Source organism: Bubalus kerabau, unplaced genomic scaffold, assembly GCF_029407905.1.
Source record: "Bubalus kerabau isolate K-KA32 ecotype Philippines breed swamp buffalo unplaced genomic scaffold, PCC_UOA_SB_1v2 scaffold_40, whole genome shotgun sequence".
Lineage (NCBI taxonomy): Eukaryota > Metazoa > Chordata > Mammalia > Artiodactyla > Bovidae > Bubalus > Bubalus kerabau.
Window position 1 is genome coordinate 1,944,793 of NW_026577894.1, and position 21,843 is coordinate 1,966,635.

General features: G+C 44.7%; 1 non-coding gene across 1 annotated transcript; it reads left to right on the plus strand.

Moving 5' to 3' along the window:
* Positions 1-19,061: 19,061 nt before the first annotated feature.
* Positions 19,062-19,168, plus strand: LOC129640785 (U6 spliceosomal RNA). Its single transcript, XR_008708988.1, has one exon. It is a non-coding gene; the product is annotated as a U6 spliceosomal RNA (small nuclear RNA).
* Positions 19,169-21,843: the final 2,675 nt, after the last annotated feature.

Genomic DNA, 21,843 nt, shown 5'->3' on the forward strand with positions numbered 1-21,843 from the left:
ACAGCCAATGTGGTCACATGAGCGTGACACTTATTCCCTCACAAAGAAAGAGAAAGGGGGCAGGGTGTGGGAGTACCTGGAGTATGTGGTGGGTTGGATGGAGGGACGTATCCTTCCTCTCTCCAGTGAAAATCGCTTTTTTGAGTCTCAGAGCTGCCAGAAGGCAGTTACCAAGTCAGGTCCCCACAGTATCCGGTGTGGGCTGGGTGTCTTAGCCCCCGTCACATGGACAAGCCACACCGTATGGCTTCCCTGAGTTCTAACAGCAGGATCGGGGGGTTTTTGTCTAGGTACACACTTCCTTGCTCTAGCTGTGTTACCCCCTTCTCTGAGCCCCAGTTTTGTCCTCTAGAAAAAGGACATCGATTGCTACCTTAGCAGGTTGCTACCTTAATCCCATGAAGACTAATATGGTTGATACTACAATGAATAGCTGGCCTTAAGAGATACTGGGCTTCCCTGATAGCTCAGCTGGTAAAGGATTCTCCTGCCATGCATGAGACCCCGGTTTGATTCCTGGGTCGGGAATGCTGATCCGCTACACAAGGGACAGACTACCCACTGCAGTATTCTCGGGCTTCTCTTGTGGCTCAGCTAGTAAAGAATCTGCCTGCAATGCGGGAAACCTGGGTTCAATCCCTGGACTGGGAAGATCCCCTGGAGAAGGGAAAGGCTACCCACTCCAGTATTCTGGCCTGCAGAATTCCATGGACTGTATAGCCCACAGGGTCGCCAAGAGGTGGGCACGACTGAGGGACTTTCACTTCACTTTCAAGAGATATGACCTGAATCCGGATTAAACTGGAGTCTCCCAGTGTCATCTGGCATTTCTTCCCTGAAGCCAGCCAAAACCCACACAGGTGCATTTCCAGGGTCTTCACGTAGCCAGCTGGACAGAAAACCCAGCGTAGTCCAAACAAGCTGACAGTCAAGCAGGAGAGGACTCACGGGCAGGCGGCTTCCCTCCGGTCTCAGGTGGAGCCCAGGGACCACAGCAGGAACCGGCGCTCTCAACCCCTGGGCTCAGCAGCGCCCTCCTTCTCAGGTCAGCGGCTCTGCCCTAACGGGCGCAAGAAGGTCACCAACTGCCCCAGGTGAACTCACACCCCCTCCCACTGCTGCAGCCTGACCTCACAGGCCCCCACCCCTTCCGGCAGAGCCAGCCCTCCTCTTCCTTTGAATCCAGCTTGAGGCCTGGTCCTGGGTCCCGATTGGTCAGTGCCAATCATGGTGCCCAGGGATGGAGCACACTGATTGGCCAGGTCCAGGTCATGTGACCATACTCGCCAAGACACGTGTGAGCTGCTCACGCTCTGTCAGGGATGGAGAGAGTGCAATGCCCCCAGAGCAGGGCTGAGAGTCCGGTCACTCTGTCCGTGTGTTCAGTGTCCTGGGACATGCCTGCACATCATCTCTACACACCACTTTGTCTCCTCTGCAGACCAAATATTCATGACACACCTTTTCCCTTCCCAAGCGCTGTTTCACGCACTGACATTCAAGGGAGCAAGACCTCCTTTTGGAAGATAGGTTTGGAGATCCTCTCTTAAACTCTGGGCTTGTTCCTTGTATCGTGTTAGAATAGTTTATTCAGTCTAAAAACCCTCACTGAGCACCACGACATGCTGCTTTGCCTATTCAGGATTCTTAGCTGTTCTGAGTAGAGGGCATGGCCTAGGGGCCTCCCAAAGGGAATGAATTTTGTCCAAGGAAGTACCTGAGAGGCTGAATCACTGAATCACTTTGCTGTAAACCTTAAACAAATTGTAAATCAACAATACCTCAATTTAAAGAAAAGATATTCCCTCATCAAAAATGGTTCGAAATTTTGTCAAGTTTTTCCTTCAATTGTTGGTTTTTACTATGTGTCTAATTGATTTGGTGCTGTCTTTTGAGGTAGGGATCCAACTAACTTTCCCACATGGACACCAAATTGTCCCAATGGGACGATTCCTTTGTCCTTTCTCCTGGAAATATCCTTTCTGCGTTTACACATTAAGAAGCTTCTTTTAAAAATGCCAAGTATCAAGAACTTCAGATCTTTGGAAATTTGTACAGCACCCCAGAAGCATGTTTCCGTTTCTGTGTCTTCTCTTCACACTTCACCATTGCCTGTTTCTAGTATACACAAGTACCCTCAGAGGGTTCTCTGTAGTGAACCATGTATGTTTCTGTGAGGACAGAGGATGTGAGCACAGAGGAGGGACTGAGTGACCCTAGTGACCATGTAACCATGCTCAGCAACCCCAATATTAAGTCTGGCTGAGACTTCCTAAGGCAAGGTCTGTGTTTCTCCCTCTTGCTGTCTGGATATGCAAAATAATATTGGTGGATTGGGACTTGGGTCCCTGGGTCCAGCAGTGTAGAGATATACCCATAGCCTGCTTTTCCATTATATTTTCCTCCTGTGGGCTCTGCTGAGCTGGTGTGGAGATATTTCTGCTAAAGGCTTGCGAGGTAGTCAATCCTTCTGCTTCTCATACCCTGCCCTGTCTGTACTTCTGTCATTTTTTTAAATATAGCTAATTTTCAATGTTGTTAGCCCTTGTGTCATTCTGACTCTCAGGCACCTGTGGTTTAATAGACCTCCAAGTCCCAAGAGCTCTTTGCCTGGTGGAGACCTGGAGAACTCAGGGAGCAGCACCACATCACACTGAAGCCCGGACCAAACAGAAGGTTCTTGCCAGGAAGGCTCCATCCCTGCTGGGGGTGGGGGGGCGGTTCGGGGTTCACATCTGATTGTACATCCCCCGGGCCTTCGGTGCAGGCCCCACTCTGAGATCTGGAAAGGAGGTGGCTTCCCTCCCTGACACAGAACTAGTATATTTTTTTGTCCTCGTCATTGTCCAGTCCCATTTGGCTCCCAGGCTCTACACTTGACCCTCACCCACAGGATCAGAAGAGCCCAGTTCTAGAGGAGTTTCATACAAGGAGAGGCTCCCGGAGACACTCCAATGCCCGGGCCTAAATAAGCATTTCCTTGGAGTTTCACAGCCCTGGGAGGAGATACTGGGTTTGTGTCCATTTTACAGTTGAATATGTTGAGCCTCAGATCATTGTGTGATTTGCCCTGGGTCACTCTGCAGGTCAGTGTAAGGTGGGATTTGAATCCAGACTCTATGTCTTGGAGCCTGTGACTGTACAGGTGTTTCTGCTCGTCGGTAAAATTTATTTCATGTTTTTTTTTTTTTTTTTTGATGCATTTGTATATGGTACTGTTCTGTTCTCTCTCTGATGGCTCATATCCTGCTACATTGCTGAGTTTATTAGTTTTAATACTTGTTACTTGGTGGAGTTTTTATGGTTTCATATAAATTCTGTCATAATCGAATAGTGGCAGTGTAACTTCATTTGTTCCAATGGGGATGCTTTTATTTCCTTTTCTTGCCTAGTTATTCTGGGTAGGACACTTCCACTACTATGTTGAACAAGATTGGTGAGAGTGGGCATCCTTGTACTATTCCTGATCTTTTAGGAAAATCTTTCACCTCTTTACCACTGACTTGGATGTTAGCTGTGGGCTTGTCTTATATACCCTTTAGGATGTTCCATGTTTAACCACTGTATTGAGAGATTGTACCAAAATTGATGTTACACTTTGTTGAAAGCTTTTTCTGCAATTATTGAGAAGATCACATGATTTCATTCTTAATTTTGCTCATATTGTGTATCACAGTGATTGATGTGCAAATATTAAATCATGCTTGCAGGCACAGAATAAATTCCATTTGATCATAGTGTATGATTCTTTTTAATGTGTCTTCAATTTGGTTTGCTAATATTCTTTTGAGGATTTTTACATCCATGTACACCCGGGTCAGGGTTCTCTGGTGGTTCATATGGTAAAGAATCTGCCTGCAATGCGGGAGACCAGGGTTTGACCCCTGGGTCAGGAAAAGCCCCTTGAGAAAGGAATGGCTACACACTCCAATATTCTTGCCTGGAAAATTCTGTGGACAGAGGACCTGGTGGGCTACAGTCCATGGGTCACGAATAACTGGACATGACTGAGTGACTCACACTTACAAGAGTGCTTCTTGACATTCTTAATATCTAAATTTAAGATTTTATCTCAGTCAAAAATTACAGCCTCAGGCAAAAATGTCAAAAGTCCAAGAGTCCTTAGAAGTAAATGAGGATACAGCATAACAGATGAAAGCAAGAAGAACTCCACATAATGTACTTTTCATAAGAATTTTAGGCCTTCAGAGGAATTCTCACTGAACTGAATTAAAATGCAAGCTTTAGTTTAAAATGGAAACCTTTTTTGGTATTATGTTTCTATGTTGAGACTGAAATGTTGTTATTTATGTGTGAGATATTAAGCAATACTGTGTAGCTATTAAAATCATATTTTCAAAACCTTTAATGACATTTATAAGCACTTATAGTGGAAAAATAGCTAGGAATAGACGATGATCCCATATAGCTTTAGACGACAGTACAAAAGTGTTGAATGATAGTTTTCAGATTGTATTTATTAATTTTTAATTGAAGGATAACTGCTTTACATTGTTTGGTTTGTTTTCCTCATACAACAACACGAATAGGCCATAAGTATATTATCCACTCTTTGGTGAGCCTGCCTCCCACTTCCCGCCATCCCACCCTCTAGGTCGTCACAGAGGACAATGCTGGGCTCCCCATGTTATATAGCAACTTCCCACTAGCTAGCTATTTTACATATGGTAGTAGGTGATGTTTCAGTGCTACTCTCTCAATTCATCCCACCCTCTCCTTCTCCAGCTGAGTTCACAAGTCCTTCCTCTACATCTGTGTATCTATTTCTGCCCTTCAAATATTCACCAGTACCATTTTACAAGATTCCATGTGTATGCATTCGTATACTATATTTGTTTTTCTCTTTCTGACTTACTTCACTCTGTATCACAGTTTCTAGGTTCATCTACCTCAGTTAAACTGACTCGTATTGTTCCTTTTTGTGGCTGAGTAATATTCCATTGTGTATATGTTCCACAACTTCTTTATACATTGTTCTCTTGATAGACATTAGGTTGCTTCCATGCCCTGGCTATTTTAAATAGTGCTGCAGTGGACATTGGGGTACATGTGTCTTTTTAGAGGTATGGTTTTCTCTGGCTATATGGCCAGTAGGGGATTGTTGCATCATATGGTAGCTTTATTCCTACTTTTTAAAGAAACCTACATTCCCTCTCCATAGTGGCTGTATCCATTTACATGTCTACCAACAGTGCAAGAGGGTTCCCTTTCTTCCATGTCCTGTCCAGCATTTATTATTTGTAGAATTGTTGATGATGGCCATTCTGACTGGTGTGAGGTGATACCTCATGTAGTTTTGATTAGTGTTTCATTAGTAATGAGTGATGTGGAGCATCTTCGCCTGTGTTTGGTGGCCTTCTTAATGTCGTCTTTGGATAAATTTGTTCATGTCTTCTGGTCACTTTTCAGTTGGTTGCTTTTTATCTGATATTAGGCTCGATGATCTACTTGTGTACTTTGTAGATAATCCTTTGTCAATTGCTTCATTTACAATTACTTTCTCCTATTCTGAGGGTTGTCCTTTCATCTTGTTTATAGTTTTCTTTGCTGCTTATATACTTTGAAGTTTCTCTAGATGCCATTTATTTTTATTTTTATTTCAGTCATTCTCGGAGGTCTTGCTGTGATAAATGGCAAAGAGTGTTCTGCCTATATTTTCCTCTAAGAATTTTATAGTTTCTGGCCTTACTTTTGGTCTTTAACCCATTGTGAATTATTTTTGTGTATAGTATGAAGAAGCGTTCTAATTTCATTCTTTTACATGTAGTTGTCCAGTTTCCCAGCACCACTTACTGAAGAGGCTCTCTTTTCTGTCCTTTTTCCATTGTACATTCTTGCCTCCCTTGTCAAAGAAAAGATGCCTATAGGGGTGTGGGTTTCTCTCTCAGCTTTGTGTCTTGTTCCATTGCCCTCTGTTTCTGCTTTTGTGTCTGTACCATAGTGTCTTGATAGTATAGTCTGAAGTCAGAAGGTTGATTCCTCCAGTTCCACCTTTCTTTCCAAGATTGCTTTGGCCCTTCTGGGTCTTTTTTCCCCCCATGTAAATTGTAAAATTGTTCGTCCTAGTTCTTTAAAAAAAAAAAAGTCATTGGTTGTTTGATAGGGATGAATTGAATCTTCAGATTGCTTTGGGTAGTATAGTCATTTTCACAACATTGATTTCTTTCAAGTCAAGAACAAGGCATATCTTTCTATCTGTTTGTTTCAACTTGGCTATCTTTCATCATACAGCCTGTCTTTCTGCATACATGTGTTTTGTCTGTTTAGGTAACTTTAATCCTAGCTATTGGGGAAGAAAAATGGAAACCCACTCCAGTACTCTTGCCTGGAAAATCCCATGTACAAGGAGCCTGATAGGCTACAGTCCATGAGGTCCCGAAGAGTCGGACACGACTGAGCGACTTCACTTTCACATTTCACTTTGATGCATTGGAGAAGGAAATAGCAACCCACTCCAGTGTTCTTGCCTGGAGAATCCCAGGGATGGGGGAGCCTGGTGGGCTCCCATCTATGGGGTCGCACAGAGTCGGACGTGACTGACGTGACTTAGCAGCAGCAGCATTCCTAGCTATGCTATTCTTCTTGTTGCAGTGGGGAATGGCACTTTTTTCTTAGTTTCTCTTTCTGATTTTTCTTGTTGTGCTGTAAGTCTGCAAAGGATTTCTGTGTATTAATTTTGTATCCTGGGCTTTACTAAATTCATTGATTAGCTCTAGTAATTTTCTGGTTCTACCTATAGGGTCTTCTATGAATAGAAACAGGTCATCTGCAATCAATGACAGATGGACTTCTTCTTTTCCAATATGCGTTCTTTCTCGTTTTCTTCTCTGATTGCTGTGTCTATGACTTAAAAAACTCTATTGATTAATAGGAATAGAGTGGGCACCATGATCTTGATGCTGATCTTAGAGGAAATGCTTACATTTTGACACCATTGAGAATAATGTTTGCTGAGAGATTTTCCTATATGACCTTTCTTATGTTGAGGTAGGTATCTTCCATGCCCATTTATGGAGTGCTTTTTAAACTGGTATTTAGTTTTGTCAAAACCTTTCTCTGCATCAATCAAGATTATCGTATGCTTTTTATCTTTCAGTTTGTCAATATAGTGTATCACATTGATTGATTTGCAGATAGCGAAGAATCTTTGAATCCCTGGGATAAACCCCACTTGAACTTGGTGTATGATCCTTTTCATGTGTTTTTGTTTGGTTTTTGCTACAATTTTCCCCAGGATTTTTGCATTGATGTTCATCAGGGATGTTAGCCTGTAATTTTCTTTTCTTTGTGGCATTTCTGCTTCCTTTTGGTTCATGGTGATGGTGGCCTCACAGAATGAGTTGGGAATGCTCCTCCCTCCACATTTTTCTGGAACAGTTTGACCAGCATAGGTATTATCACATCTCTACCATTTGAGAGCATTCATCTGTGAAGTCCCAGGCATTTCTTTGTTGGAGACTTTTGATCCCAGTTAGTAGTGCTTGTGATTGATCTGTTCATAGTTAGAGCTTGTGACTGGTGTTGGTGCTTGACTTATTCATATTTTCTCTTTCTTCCTGGTTCAGTCTTAGAAGATTGTACTTTTCTAAGAATTTGTCCATTTGTTCCAGGTTATCCATTTTATTGTCATGCAGTTGTTTCTAATTGTCTCTTATGATCCTTTCTCTTTCTGTGTTGTCTGTTGAAACGTCTCCTTTTTCATTTCGAGTTCATTTGAGTGGGCTGCCTTCTATGGGGTCACATAGAGTTGGACACAACTGAAGCGACTTAGCAGCAGCAGCAGCATATAAGGCTCAGCGACCCCGAGCTTTCCCAGATGTGGGATTTTTAGTGCTAAAACCAGGACAGCCCCGGGCAAACCAGGATCCTGGTCACCCTAGTTCTGTGTATCGTCTTCCTCAATCCTGAATGCTCCCCCTTGTCTGTCCCACCCCGTGTTTACTATCCAATACTCCTCATCCTCCGTTTCTGCTTGCACATCACTTCTGCTGCCTCCAGGGAGTGGTTTATTCGTCCTGTCTAGGAGCTCTGGGGCTTCCCAGGAGGCACTGAACAGAAAGTGAAAGTGTTAGTCGCTCAGTCATGTCCTGACTCTTTTGCAACCCCATGGACTGCAGCCCGCCAGGCTCCTCTGTCCATGGAAATCCCAGGCGAGAATACTGGTACCTATGCCCTCCTCCAGGAGATCTTCCTGACCTGGGGATAGAACCCAGGTCTCCCGCATTGCAGGTGAAATCTTTACCATCTGAGTCACCAGGGGTGCTAGTGGAGAAGAACCCGCTGCCAGTTCAGGAGACCCAAGAGATGTGGGTTTGGTCCCTGGGTCTGGAGAAGGAAATGGCAACCCACTCCAGTATTCTTGTCTGGAGAATCCCATCCATAGAGGAGCCTGGCGGGCTACAGTCCAAGGGGTCTCAAAGAGCCGAACATGACCGAGTGACTTAGCACAAATGCTCAGGCTCTCCTGGCAGTGACCACTGTGTTCTAACAGCTTCTCTGTCTCTCTTCAAGTTATAAACTCATTAAAGACTGAGGCAGTTTTTTTTTTCTCCTTCTACCTATAATCTCAGAGCCTAGCAGAGATTCTGGTGCACAGTAGGTGTGCAATGAAGTTTTATTGATTTAATGACTATCAGTATCAACATATCAAGTGTCATCTATTTCATATCACTACGTGGGATGTTATGGACTGAATGTTTGGGTCCCCTCCAAAACTCATATGTTGAAGTCTTAACCCCCAGAGCGGCTGTATTTGGACGTGGAGCCTTTAGGGAAATGCATGAGTGTGTGCTAAGTCGCTCAGTCGTCTCCAACTCTCTGCGACCACATGGACTGTAGCCTGCCATGCTCCTCTGTCCATGGGATTTTCCAGACAAGGATACTGGAGTGGGTTGCCATTTCCTCCTCCAGGGGATCTTCCTGACTCAGGGATCAAGCCTGTGTCCCAATGCAGGGGGCCTGGGTTTGATCCCTGGTCAGCAAACTAGATTGTACCTGCCGCAACTAAGCCCTGGTGTGAGTAAATAAATTTTTTTAAAAATTCAAGTAACACTAAATTCAACACTATACTTTAAAAACAGCATGTGCAGATTGAGCCTATTCCTGTTACAGTCACTCTATCTATGCAGCTCTCTATCCATCCTTCTATCTGTATTTTTTATAACAGTGTTCACCAACTGTGGATATTTATAGTATTTCTGTGATCATAAAGTCAGGATGATTTGAACTTAGGTAAAAAAAAAAAGAAGTGGAGAAGGAAATGGCAACCCACCCAGTGTTTTTACCTGGAGAATCCCAGGGACGGGGGAGCCTGGTGGGCTACCGTCTATGGGGTCGCCCAGTCGGACACAACTGAAGCGACTTAGCAGCAGCAGCAGCAAGGAAAAAAAAAAAAAGGAGAGACACCAAGAGACGGCTCTTTCTCCCCCTCCCTCCATCCCCCTCACTTTTTCCCCCTGCAGAGTCACCTAGGAAAGACCGTGTGAGCACACACTGAAAAGGAGCTCCCAAAGGGAGCTCTCAGCAGACGTCCACCCTGTCAACACTGGGTCTCAGGCTTCCAGCCTCCAGAGTGGTGAGAAAACAAATTTCTGTAGTCAAAGCCACCAGCCTATGGTATTTTGTTATGGTGCACCCAGCGCGATAACACAGGGGTCGTACCCAGTTCATATAACCATGCTGTGACGATTGATGGGTGTGGTCATACAGACACCCTCCTGAGTCAGAGAGCTGCTTTCTATTCCAAAACCGTTCCAATAATACTTCCCATCCCACTTTAAAAACATAAGTGTTCAACATGACAAGATTGACAAACCTATTTTTCTATCATTCGGCTTTACTTCTGCAAACAAGTATCTTAGAATAGTAACTTCTGGGACTGGAAATGGTTACATGAATACGTGGTTCAGTTTCAAATGGATGACTAATATTTTTTGCAGCTAAGTAGCATTTTCTGTTTTCCAATGATACTTTAAAGCCCATTTATGTTACTGAGTATGCATAATTAATTCCTCCTTTGGAAATGTCTTTGTTTTCTCCACTGAGCTGGTGATTCTTCATCGTCCCACTCAAATCTTACCACTCCCCTCCCACCCCTGGCCACACTTGTCATCCCGTTCCCTGCCTCAAAGCCTGACATCTACAAGCTGCAGCCCCCAGGCTTTGCTGTTCTCAGCGCCTCTTTCTCGGCTCTTGACCAAAGGGAAGCACTTTGAGTAGAAGAAGAGTGTGAAGAGAGGAGTGTGAAGGGCGGGGAGAGAGAGGGGTGGGTCTTCCCCCTCCCTCCCTCCCTGCCAGAGCCTGGTCTCCACCATGGGTGCCTTCCTCTGTCATATAGCACCCATGTTGGGCGGCCCCTCTGCTATGACCACAGCTCTGGATGGGTTCTAGGAATAGCACACCCTTTCTCTTTTGTTTCTCCAGGCCCAAGGATGATGGAAGCTTCTGTTGTTAATAGTTCCCAGTGGCTTATCCATTCATCTTGATTCTCTTTACCTTGCCCACAGTGTGAGTTAAGGGTTGAGTTGTAACCCCCGCCCCCAATTCCTATGTTGAAGTTCTAACCCCCAAGACCTCAGAAAGTGACTGTCTTAGGAGAGTGTCTTCAAAAAGGTAATTAAAGTTAAACAAAGTCATACAGGTGGACCCTAATCCAATCTGACTTGTGTCCATATAATAAGAGGCCCAGGTGGCACTAGTGGGAAAGAACCCGCTTGCCAATGCAGGAGACATAAGAGATGTGGGTTCGATCCCTGGGTCTGGAAGATCACCTTGGAGGAGGGCATGGCAACCCACTCAAGTGTTCTTGCCTGGAGAATCCCATGGACAGAGGAGCCTGGCGGGCTACAGTCCATGGGGTGCCAAAGAGTCGGACATGACTGAGCAACTTAGCATATACACAGTAAGAGAAGATTAGGACATCGGCGAGCAGAGAAGGAAGACAGTCTGTGGGCAAGGCAGCCGTCTGCAAGCCAAAGAGAGAGGCCTCAAAAGAAACCAACCCTGCCCACATCTTAATCTTGGACTTCCCAGCCTCCAGAAAATAAATATCTGTTGTTTTTAAGCCACTCATCAATTGTGGTGGTGGCTTAGTCACTCAGTCGTGTCCAACTCTTTGTGACCCTGTGGGCTGTAGCCCACCAGGCTCCTCTGTCCATGGGATTTCCCAGGCAAGAATACTGGAGTGGGTTTCCATTTCCTTCTCCAGGGCATCTTCCTAACCCAGGGATCAAACCCAAGTCTCCTGCATTGCATACTGTTTCTTTACCTCTGAGACATCAGGGAGGCCCACTTATCAATGGCACTTTTGTTACAGCAGCCTAAACGGGCTAAGGTTCTGTTACAGCAGCCCCAGCAAACTATGACACCATGGTCAATCGTCCCATCACTAAACCACTTGTGGAGCCCTGGGGATGTGCTGGTTATATCCTTCTCGGACCTGGTCTCACACAGCCAACCTCACCAAGGACACTTATCATATGTCCCTTTATCCACTCCACGGTGTCTATCATCACATTCCTAAGTTTGTAAATATGTCAACGTTTGTGTTGTGAATGCCTGTTCCTGAAATACTGCAGGACTTACTTTCACAATAAGGTTCCTAAGCTGTTTCTAAGCGAGGAGCCAAGTGACATCCAAGTCTCTGTGTGGAGCATCTTGTCGTTTTTGGAAAACTCTTTTCACATTTTTTACATCAGCTGCTGCTGGAAGGCCTGGGGTGATGACTGAAGTCCAGAGAGCTTTTGGAGATGCTGTGTGAGAGTTTTTGTTGCTGCTTCAATGGCTGGGAGACCCAGTGGCTGGTGAGGAAGCTGAGCAAGGTGAGCTGGAACATGTAGGGAGGCCCTGGGTTCTGCATGTAAGGAGATCTAGGGAGGAAGAAAAGATACCGCTACAGTGAGAGTTGTTAGAACAGCAGGAAAAGCTATCTAATTCAACTTATTGAAGGAATATAAAGGGCTTCCCTAGTGGCTCAGTGGTAAAGGATCCACCTGCCAAGCAGGAGATGTGGGTTTAATTCCTGGGTTGGGAAAATCCCTGGGAGAAAGGAATGGCATTGCACTCCAGTATTCTTGCCCGGAGAATTCCATGGACAGAGAGGCTGGTTGGCCAAAGGTGGACACAACCTAGTTACTGACCAACGACAAAGTAGTGTAAAACAATTTTATAAAATCATAGGACGGGATGGGATTTATTGAGATGTCCCAGTTTTACCACCTTCCCCCTCATTCACCCCTCAACTATTGAGTCACTCCTAATAAATACATTTCTTTGTCTCCAAAGCACTTTCACAACCATATTTCATTTGAGCCTCAAGGAAACTGTGTGAGGTAGATAGGGAGGTATTAATGTCTCCATTTTACAAATAAATGAAACTGAAGAGCAGGTAGTTGAAATGCCAGCATTCAAGGAGCTAAAAAGTGTTAGAGCTGGGCCTGGAGACTCGTGATCCTCAGACCAGGTGGGTATTGCTAGAGTTCCCATCGTTTACCCTCCCTGCTAATCTGGGCATGCGCACTAAAGACTGATGTCGCACGTGGACATTCCATCCAAAACTCACAGCGAGGAAGGACTTCTCAACATCTGGCCATGAGTAGAAAAGGCAGAGAAAGGGAGAGAGTGAGAGAAAGACCTCATACGAGCTGAGTTTACAGGGAGCAGGAAGGGGCACATGCACTCTTATCTCAGCCCCGACTGGGCAGAGCAACACAGGAGAGCAAGCAGATGTACAGAGGCTGAGCCTCTCCAAACATTGTCCCCCTCCCGACTCCATATTCAGCTGGCAGGCCCCAGGAGTCAGGTCATCCATTACCTCCCTCTAATGCTCTGATGGATATGTTTGCAACACACAGGGTTTCCATTAATCTGGGGAAAGTCCTACTTTAGGCTTTCACTGAATCTGAAATTGCTTCAGCCATGACTGCTGTCTCCAGTGAACTGGGTCCCTCTTCTTCCACAGAGATGCGCCACACAGGCTGCTCTCGCCTGCACCCTCCACCTGCCTATCTCTCTCTCTCTATGTATCTTTAAATTGGAGGATAATTGCCTTACAATGGTGTGGTGCTCTCTGCCGTACATCAATATTAATCAGTCATAATGATATATATGTATATATCCCCTTACCCTCTTGAGCCTCCCTCGCCCCGCATTCCACCTCTCTAGGTCATCACAGAGCTCCAGGATGGGCTCCCTGTGCTCTATAGCAGCCTCCCACATGTTATGAGCATACATGGGGCTTCCTTGGTGGTTCAAATGGTGAAGAATCTGCCTGCAATGAAGGAGACTCAGGTTTGATCCCTGGATTGGGAAGATCTCCTGGAGATGGGAATGGCAACCCACTCCAGTATTTTTGCCTGGGAAATCCCATGGACAGAGGAGCCTGGCGGGCTGTAGTCCATGGGGTCTCAAAGAGTCAGACACATCTGAGTGACTCTGAGAGTGAGTAAGTGTATATACATCAATGCTACCTTCTCAATTTGTCCTAGCCTCTCCTTCCCCCGCCGTGTCCACAAGTCCATTCCCTACATCTGCATCTCCATTTCTTCTCTGTAAATAGGTTCATCAGTACTGTTTTCCTAGATTCTGTATATATGTGTGGTGCATGCATCCTGAGTCACTTTGGTCGTGACTTTGGTCATATAGACCCCATAGACTGTAGCCTGCCATAATGCATATCATACATGCATTAATATACAATATTTGTTTTGCTCTTTCTGACTTACTCACCTGCTCTCTTTACTCCTTCTCTACATCTATCCATGGAGGCCCACCTTCTCCAAGAAGCTTGAGTGTTTCAACCCTCAGGGATTTTTGTCTCAGCTGCATTCCTGAAGCCATTATCATACAGACCCCCAAACTCAGCACTGAACATATGCTCTTCAGGACTAGTTCAATGATGAGATGTCAGCCCCTGGAGAATCGAGCTGGAATCCCACATCCTACTGAATCTATGCTCCTGCTAGTAGATCCATGCATGTTAGCTGTGACTTTTCTGGGAAAGAGTAGGCAAAACTAGGGTTAAACACAGCCAGTCATTGGAATCCAAGAGGAAAGGGGAAAGGAGTGGGAATTAATTGTCTTCCCGTGTTGGAAGTTTTCGCTGTTGTTTCAAGATCCGTGTACAGTCAGGATATTCATGTTGCTCTAGGATTAGCACAAGGTAAAAGAACAAACAGAAGCCTTCCTTTGTGCTATTTTAGGAACAAGGAAAATAAAATAATACCTTTGAAATGGAGGAACAGCCTACCTTTCTGTCACTCAAGAATGGGCTCATAACACCTCGGCTGCAACCGTTTCAAATGGAATCCTATTACAGTGCAGAGTATATTTATCAGTGTATTTGAGGAACCCTTTCTCCTAAGTCCCCCCGGGGGAGATCCACAGGCCCATGCAGGCTCCTCTCAAACTCTCCTATTTCACCCTGGCAGGTCCCAGGGACTCCCCCGCCCCACCACCTCTGCTCTTGGTAATTGTCACCACCACCCCAAGCTGTCAAGTGTCTCACCCCTTCCTGAGGGGCTCTGGAACCTGGTCTCTTTATGCCCACCTGTTGGACTGCACCTCACAGGCCTACAAAGCCTGCATTTGCCCAGCTTCAAGACTGACGAAAGCCTGGATTGGGCAACAGAGGGCTTCCCCGGTGGCTCAGCGGTGAAGAATCCACTAGCAGTGCAGGAGACACAGGAGATGGGGGTTCGATCCCTGCACCAGGAAGATCCCCTGGAGAAGGGAATGGCAAACCCACTCCAGTGTTCTTGACCAGAGAATCCCATGAACAGAGGGACCTGCCGGGCTGCAGCCCATAAAGTTGCAAAGAGTCAGGCCTGACTGAAGTGCCTTAGCATGCACACATGGATCAGGCAACAGAGACTTCAGTGGTTTGACAGATGGGGAGCTTCTGTGTCTGAAGCGAAGTCCTGGAGCGACCTCCCACGCTGTGCAGCACACACCTTCAGGACGTGGCAGCAGTCTTTGCTCCTGGTGGAGGGGGAGATTGCCAGTTACAGGGGAGTTGATGTCAGATGGGCTCATCGATTACCAGGGAAACCAACAGAAGGGCACACACCTCACCGCCCCTTTGATAAGAACAACCACTAGCTGGCGCCCAAGGCAAGTATGTAGGAAGGCCAGAGTAAGTGTAAATGAAGCAGGCACTGGTCGGGCAAGGGACGGACAGAGAGCAAGGGAACAGCCATCTTGAGTGGGCTAGTCAGCCACCACCCTTCCTGGTTGTCCCTGAAAAAAAGCTCGTAGACCTTCATTTTAAGACTTTAATGCCCATTATCACAGGAGGAAAGACAAAATATGGGGAATTACATGCGTGTGTGTGTGCGTCCAGTGGCTAAGCTGTGTCTGACTCTTTGCAACCCCGTGGATTGTAGCCTGCCAGGCTCCTCTGTCCATGGAACTTTCCAGACAATAATACTGGAGTGGGTTGTCATTTCCTCCTCCAGGGGATCTTTCTGACCCAGGGATCAAACCTGTATCTCCTGCATTGGTAGGTAGATTTTTTTTACCACTTGAGTCACCTGGGAAGCCTGAGGAAATATACAGACTACAAATCTAACAGTCTTGAGTTTGGTCCACAGCATCTGATGATCTGGTTGAAATAACTGGAAATTTCCTTTATGTCAACATTGGGTGTTGTAAGCAGATAGGGGAGGGGGTCCCTGGAGAAAGATAATCAAGCTTGACCTCATTTTGGTCCAAGACATTTTGTGATCTAAACCTGGCCACAATGCTTGCCCTTAAACAGGTCTCAGTAATTAATGATCTTAAGGGGAGAAAGGACTACAGGCACGAAGGGAAAGCAGTCAAGAAACAATGGGTCTAGGGACTCCCTTGGTGGTCCAGTGGCTAAGACTCCGAGCTCCCAATGCAAAGGGGCTGGGGTTCCATCCCTGGTCAGGGAACTAGATCCTGCATGCCACAACTAAGAGTTTGCACGCCCCAACTAAAGATCCTGCATGCTGTACGATGTGGCCATTGAAAAAGATTGGTCCACATTAAAAAATATATACCTTAAAAAATGTTTTTAATAGAGAAATAGAGGTGAGCAAGAAATAATCAACACAGCAACAGGCCTGTTTTTGTTCTTCATTTGTCTTTAGCTCTGGGGTAAAACCATCAGTTGTGGGGGAAAGGCTAAGCAGAAAATTCTAGCCAGGGCTTTGGAATTTAAGTCCAAGATTATATGAGATATATATATATATATATATATATATATATATATATATATATATATATAATATATACCATTCAGCCTCCCAAATAGGTGGCATAAAGTCGGGTTGTGCCGCCACATGTGCACAGAACATAGAATTCCTATGGTTCTTTGTTAGTAGGGACTATGAATTTACATTTCAAAGCATCCATGTCTGAACAAATTGGCTTCTAATGTAGTTTGCTGTAAAAAGCCAAACTATTTAGTACAAAGGGTTATACTCATGCACATACATATAGACTACATATGCACACGTATATATTTTTTAAGATTTTTTTTTATGTGGACCATTTTTAAAGTTGTTTATTGAATTTGTTACAATATTGCTTCTGTTTTTTGTTTTGGTTTTTGAGCAGTGAGGCATGTGGGATCTTGGTCCCCCCATCGGGGGTTGAACCTGCAGCCCCTGCATTGGAAGGCACAGTCTTAACCACAGCACCACCAGGGAAGTCCCTTTTGTTTAACTCTTAAGTAAAAACAAGAAGCCATTTGGCCACAGTCTAAATATTCGGGGAAAGAAGTAAGTAGAATTACTCCTGTTGGAAATGCCACATTAATTTATTATGCATAGCATGATCAAACAAGAGGCCCCAAGACAGAACAAGCAGACTATGCTCTTTCCGAGGTAAAAGAGAAATGCAAAGATGCTAAGTCGTGGTCCTTCCTGAGAATTAATTTTGCCCCCAGGATTCTTAGCAATTAGGTCTTTTCATCTTGGAGGTATAAGAGGCAAAGGAGGACGCACAGCACCAAATCCATGGCACAGAGTTCAACACACAGTATTCTACTTGGGGATGTGGAATCAAAAACCCAGCACTGAGAAGGAGTCATGCACAGACACAAGATTTATGGAGGCCACGCAGGGAAAGAAAATATATGGGTTACATATCATACCACTCTGGATGCAACCATTTTTCACACAGCAGAAACTGAAAGAGAAGATAAAGGAGAAAGACAAAGAAAAGTGGGGAGGGGCTTTCCCTGTGGTCCAGTGGTCAAAAATCTGCCTTCCAATGCAAGGGACGAGGGTTTGATCCCTGGTGGGGGAACTAAGATGCCACAAGCCACAGGGCAATTAAGTTTGCAAGTCACAACTACTGAGCCCGGGAGCCACATCTAGAGAGAAGCCCGCACCCCACAATGAAAGATCCCACATGCTGCAATTGAGACCCACCAAGGCGATGGGAAAGCTGGAATCAAGATTGCCGGGAGAAATATCAATAACCTCAGATATGCAGATGACACCACCCTTATGGCAGAAAGTGAAGAGGAACTAAAAAGCCTCTTGATGAAAGTGAAAGAGGAGAGTGAAAAAGTTGGCTTAAAGCTCAACATTCAGAAAACTAAGATCATCGCATCTGGTCCCATCACTTCATGGGAAATAGATGGGGAAACAGTGGAAACAGTGTCAGACTTTATTTTGGGGGGGCTCCAGAATCACTTCAGATGGTGACTGCAGCCATGAATTTAAAAGGCGCTTACTCCTTGGAAGAAAACTTATGACGAACCTAGATAGCATATTGAAAAGCAGAGACATTACTTTGCCAACAAAGGTCTGTCTAGTCAAGGCTATGGTTTTTCCAGTGGTCATGTATGGATGTGAGAGTTGGACTGTGAAGAAAGCTGAGCGCCAAAGAATTGATGCTTTTGAACTGTGCTGTTGGAGAAGACTCCTGAGAGTCCCTTGGACTGCAAGGAGATGCAACCAATCCATTCTAAAGGAGATCAGTCCTGGGTGTTCTTTGGAAGGAATGATGCTAAAGCTGAAACTCCAGTACTTTGGCCACCTCATGTGAAGAGTTGACTCATTGGGAAAGACTCTGATGCTGGGAGGGATTAGGGGCAGGAGGAAGGGGACAACAGAATGAGATGGCTGGATGGCATCACTGACTCAATGGATGTGAGTTTGAGTGAACTCCGGGAGTTGGTGATGCACAGGGAGGCCTGGCATGCTGCGATTCATGGGGCCGCGAAGAGTCAGACACAACTGAGCGACTGAACTGAAGTGAACTGAACTGAACTGAAAGGCGATGGCACCCCACTCCAGTACTCTTGCCTGGAAAATCCCATGGGTGGAGGAGCCTGGTGGGCTGCAGTCCATGGTGTCGCAAAGAGTCAGACACGTCTGAGCGACTTCACTTTCACTTTTCACTTTCATGCATTGGAGAAGGAAATGGCAACCCACCCCAGTGTTCTTGCCTGGAGAATCCCAGGGACGAGGGGACCTGGTGGGCTGCAGTCTATGGGGTCGCACAGAGTCGGACATGACTGAAGCGACTTAGCAGCAGCAGCAGCAGCATAGCCATAAAATAATTTAAAATATTTAAAAAAAGAAAAGTGGGGCAAGTAAAGGTAAAATCAAGAAAGAGAAGGATGGAGCCTCCTCCTGGCCACCTGGCTGAGCCCTCATCAGCAACTCAGCAGCCACTCAGCATCAGCACTCTCTCAGTATCCCTGCTGTCTCCATGGTGATTTAATGTGATTCTGATGGATGTGACTAGTTCATGAACGCTTCCTGGAGCTGGGCACTGTTGGTGCTAACTCCATTTTCCAGATGAGAAAACAGTGCTTCCGAGATTGTTAACAACTTATCCCAAATCACCGAGTTGCTAAAATTGTGGGATCAGGCCATTGAACCTAGGCTGTTTCAGGCCCAAACATGTGCTCTTGGTGAGCAAAGTAAAAAATAAGATGGTGTTTAATGGAGGAGAACATGAACATGTATTGAGTACTTAATATATACCTGGCATGTGATCCTCACAACAGTTCTGCAAGGGAGGTATCATTCCCATTTCATAGATGAAGAAATTGAGGCTCAGTGCTCACTTTGGCAGCACATATACTTAAATTGGAATGATACAAAGAAGATTAGCATGGCCCCTGCTCAAGGATGACATGCAAATTGGTGAAGCATTTCATGTTTTTATGGCAGAAACCATCACAACATTGTAAAGCGATTTTCCTGCAATTAAAAAATAAAGTTAAAAAAGTATGAATGAAACAGGGAAATTTCTTTAGAAGTTGAGGCTCAGAAAGGTTAAGTAACTTATCTAAAGTTGCACTGCAAAGTCCCGGTCTGGGGCACTTCACCTCCTCTGTGTCTATGCTGAGAGTTTTGTACTTTCTCTCTGAAATAAATCCTGTTTGCTTGCTACCATGAAAAAGAAAAAGGCCAGGTCTCTCAGACTGCAAAGCCCATATTCTATTTGTTAAAAAATATATATTGTTGTTTTGCTCCTAAATTTTATTTATTTATCATTATTTATTTGGCTTCTTCAGGTCTTCACTCTGGCATGTGGAATCTAGTTTCCTGACCAGGGATCAAACCCAGGCTCCCTACAGTGGGACTAGTGTCTTAGCCACTGGACCACCAGGGAAGTCCCTCATATTCTTTCTTATTCTTTCTTCCAGATAGAATTCGCAGGAATTTCACGGATTGAACTAAGTAATTAAAAATCTCTCCTTTAGATATTTTTAGTTCTGCATATCCAAGCCAAACACCTAGTGTATTTGTCAGAATTTGAAAGAAGTCTATTAAAGACTGCTTGCAAGAAAACCACTGTATAAACTATGTTTTATAAGTTCTTCTGTTTTAATTATTTAGGTTTTCTAAAGTTTGAAGGAAAAAAAAGGAAACAGAAACCAGTTTTTAATGATTTGGAATTAGGATTCATGAATACACTGGATTCTTTCTTGGTACTGGGGGAAAGCAGAGAGTAAATGTGGTGGGAAACTATGAGGGTCCAGAGATTCAGACTTTAGCCTGGAAGAGACATTAAAGAGGTATTTCAGGGACTTCCCTGGTGGTCCAGTGGCTAAGACTCTGTGCTCCCAATGCAGTGGGTGTGGGTTCGATCCCTGGTCAGGGAACTAGATCCCACATGCCACAAGGAAGATTGATCTTATGTGCTGCAACTAAGACCCGGTGCAGTGAAATAAATACTCAATAAATTAAATATTTAAAAGAAACCTCAGTTATTTAAAAAAATGCAATTTTAATTTATTTTAGAAATAGCTTGAGTGTCTGCTAGTCAACAGTAGAGCTAAGGCCAGAACCTGGGGTTTCCCAATTCTTAAACCATTGTTTTTTCTTAGACATGAACCATGAATTCCTTTAGAGAATACTCCTTTCTCCTCCTCTCTTAATCCAGATAGGGGGGAAAAAAGTGAGAAAGCTTAAAGACTATTAAAAAACAATCGATGCACGATACTGGATGCTTGGGGCTGGTGCACTGGGATGACCCAGAGGGATGGAATGGGGAGGGAGGAGGGAGGAGGGTTCAGGATGGGGAACACATGTATACCTGTGGCAGATTCATTTTGATATTTGGCAAAACTAATACAGTTATGTAAAGTTTAAAAATAAAATTTAAAAAAAAATTTTATAATTATAAAACTACCTTTTAAAAATAAACAATTAAAATATCAAAAAAAAAAAAAAAAAACAATCAGGACATTAAGAATCAAGTTATCCTGGAAGGAGGTCAAGACGGTAACCACAGAGGCTGGAGTTAAGGGGAGGAGAACCAGGCAAGATAAGGTCTTAATCTAAAGCAATTAGAGTAAGTAGGTAAGCTTTTGTTACTTGTATTTAGCTGAACGCTGTGAACAGAAAGCTTTTTGAAATCCTTGGCTAAATCAAAACCTGGAAAGTGAGGACTTCTAACCTTCAAGAAAAAAAAGCTGAGCGTGAGACAAAAAGGTATTTGTTTTTATACTTAACTTGGTAGGGAAAAGGAAAGAAAAAACAAGATGTCAGTTCAGCTGGGTCCCAATTCCAGCCCTGGGAAGCCCAAAGCCCGCCCCTCTTGGTTTTATTTTTAAGGATAGCATTTTTTCCCTCCCTTGGCCACGTTCAGTGTGTAGGATCTTAGTTCCCTTACCAAGGATCAAACCTTCACCCCCTGGAAGCGTGAAGTCTTAACTACTGGACTGCCAGGGAAGTCCCACCCTCCCCACCTTGGTTTTTGTAAATAGTCCTGAAGGGCTTTCTTGGTTTCTAGACTACTGAGATCTTGCTTCCATGTATAAATTGAGTCCAATTTCCTAAAGAGATGGAAGTCAGGCTTTACATCCCAGTAATAGGGAACAAATTTGATTGGGAATGGCTGGGTTACCATCTAATACTGACATGTCATTTTCCCCTGCCCGGGCTCAGCTTCCATCCATCCGGCTGGCTTTTCTTTCATGGTCTTATTTCTTTCCTTTCTGCCCTCTGCCCCTACTCTCCTCTCCTTGCAGGAGCAGAAACAAGAAACTCTTCCTCTAATCTCCAGCCTGGCAGGTTTTCCCTCCCCTGGAGTCCAGGTGCCTGTAGCATTTGCTCCTCAGTGGCTTTCCCCCAAGGAGACAGCTCCCTCCTTCCTCTTCCCAAAAAGGAATCATGGGGCCAGCTGTTAAGATTTCAAACAATTATTTTTTTCACGTCTTTACTCAACATGGGAAAATCTCTGAAGTTTAAGGTGGCACTTGGCTGTCCTGTAGTGCTTGTATTTTTTTCAAGGCTTTGTTCTGTCTGGAATTTTATTATAATAACTAATGATGGGATTTCTTTAATGGTCCGGTGGTTAAGATTCTGAGCTTCCAATGCAGGGGGTCAC